This window comes from Rhagoletis zephyria, unplaced genomic scaffold, assembly GCF_001687245.7.
Source record: "Rhagoletis zephyria isolate East Lansing unplaced genomic scaffold, Rhagoletis_zephyria_1.1 Rzeph_scaffold_01645, whole genome shotgun sequence".
NCBI lineage: Eukaryota > Metazoa > Arthropoda > Insecta > Diptera > Tephritidae > Rhagoletis > Rhagoletis zephyria.
Genome location: NW_016158729.1, coordinates 60,734 through 63,303, shown reverse-complemented (window position 1 = coordinate 63,303; position 2,570 = coordinate 60,734).

The window sequence follows — 2,570 nt, the reverse complement described above, 5'->3', positions numbered from 1 at the left end:
AAAGCAAAGCAAAAGGGTGCTGCCACATATCAAATATTAGGTTCCGTCCCGTGCGCAACGCGGGATTTCGCGGGTTCCCAAAACAGTCCAGAAATCATTCCCGTACTGTGAATTAAAAAAAAAATATAGTATGACGTTAGCGAATAGGTGGATGATGTCAAAGCGACAAAGAGAGGGTTAGCGGTCCGCGAATGGCGGACCTGCATCGTGTATCACGAGTACTTTCATCGGAATATGCATACCGATACCGTATGCGTATCGTAACATCCGTTCATGGATCGAAAACCAGACGAAAGAAGACTACGTGATACCGTCAGTCGTATACGCTGAATGGGGTAGAGTCTACGCATCGGCGACCAAAATAAAAAAATTTCTATTTTACACGGACGGTATGTAAGATCGCCTGAGCAGACTTAAAACGGCGANCTCATGGATCGAAAACCAGACGAAAGAAGACTACGTGATACCGTCAGTCGTATACGCTGAATGGGGTAGGGTCTACGCATCGGCGACCAAAATAAAAAAATTTCGATTTTACACGGACGGTATGTAAGATCGCCTGAGCAGACTTAAAACGGCGAAATATACGATGAGATGGTCTGCGCATCACGGTGAAAGTACTTGCGATGCGCAGACTTAGCGTTTGCCGTATTTTGTCTAATATGTATGTGTTTCCATTTTCTGATTATTTTAGTAAATTATGAAATATATATACATATGTACATATATTCCATTTAAAATTCAGGGGAGAGATTCTGTTACCACTTAGCGACAACTTTCGGATCGATATCATACTTTTTGATGCATGATACGATTCACCAATATGTTAAAAGTTCAATTTACTTGAGAAAAGTAACCGATTGGCACACAGCCTAATACGTTTTGATAGCCACTGTAGTGTAGGAATCTGATCTTTAAAAANTTGATATACATATACATATGTACATATATTCCATTTAAAATTCAGGGGAGAGATTCTGTTACCACTTAGCGACAACTTTCGGATCGATATCATACCTTTTGATGCATGATACGAATCACCAATATGTTAAAAGTTCAATTTACTTGAGAAAAGTAACCGATTGGCACACAGCCTAATACGTTTTGATAGCCACTGTAGTGTAGGAATCTGATCTTTAAAAAAAGGTGTAAAGTAACAGTTGCGATCCCGTACGAGACCGGACTAGTCAGAATCAGTCAGATTTTACTGGAAATCGATCCCGTACTCGGTTCTCTGACTATTGAGAGGACAAAAAAGAGAGTAAATACGGTTCTCTCTCTGTTAGAGGTTACCAGTTTTAGTCCGAGAATTTTTTGCTGGTAAATTCTGGCAAATGTGTCAAACGTGGCAACCAAATTGTAAACAAAAGAAAAGTGCACTCTGCTAATTCATGTTGAAAAGTATTTAATTACTTGTTTAAGTGGATTCTAATGAATTTGAAAGTACTTTTGGTTATTTACATGTGTGAGCTGAGTGTGTTTACATACAAAATAAGCAAACATTTACAACCAAAATTTGGATGTTATGTTGGAAGTTGACAGAAGTTACCATTTTTACTAGAAAGCGATCCCGTACTTTTCAATGTTACTCTCTCGCTCTGAGCGAATTTTTATTTTTTGACAGTTTTACTAGTCCGAGTCGGAGGAATACGGGATTGCACCTAACATTACCAGTAAAAGATTGCAGCGAGAGCGTAAAAGCAAAATAGAGCGCATAATTGAGAAGAGAAAATTAGCAGAAAAAATTATTGAACACAAAACTAAACAAGTAATTTTTAGTAAAAAAAAAACCGACTTCAACTCATATAAAAAAAAATATATATATATATATATGTATATTGTTATGGTACGCATACTTTGGGAAATATGTATTTTCAAAGGTCAATGGGAATGCTGACCCCCCCTAACGTTAGGAAGGCACTAGTCTACAAAAAAAATGTACAAAAACAAACAAACAAAATTCGCTGTTTGGTCCAGCACACCCAACCGCAATGAAAAGCCGGCATTATGGAATGCCCCTCCAGACTTGAAGGGTGTACTGGACTTCGCGTACAAGTTGCTGAACTATCTTTCGGTCTCAGTGCACCCCACCGCAATGCAGCAAGGGGCAGTCATCGCTTGCCCCCCTGAGACTGGTGGGGTGACTGAGACCCCGATAGTCAGTCGTGGTTGGAGTCCCAGCCCACTCCATCGCAATACGAAGGCGCTCAGGAGCGCCAGCGCAGACCTATGGAGTGAGCTGGGGTCCGAAAGAAAAATGTATATTATTTTTTTGTTTCCAGAAAAATAACAAATCGCAAAAAAAAACAAACAAAAAAAAATATTCGGCGGAAAAAAAACTACAAAAAAAAAATCTATTTATACTAAACCCCACTTAGCGGACTAATTTTTTTTCCCATTCCCGTGCCGACATATCGGACCACTGAACAATTTGGAGAAAAAAAAGTCAAACTACAAAAAAAACTAAGTGCGTTTAGCACTACCTCACCGGGTGAATACAAAACTCCGGAGGACGTGACGTGAAGTCTCGGAGAAACCCTCAGTTGCTGACCAAGAGGACCAATCCGAAC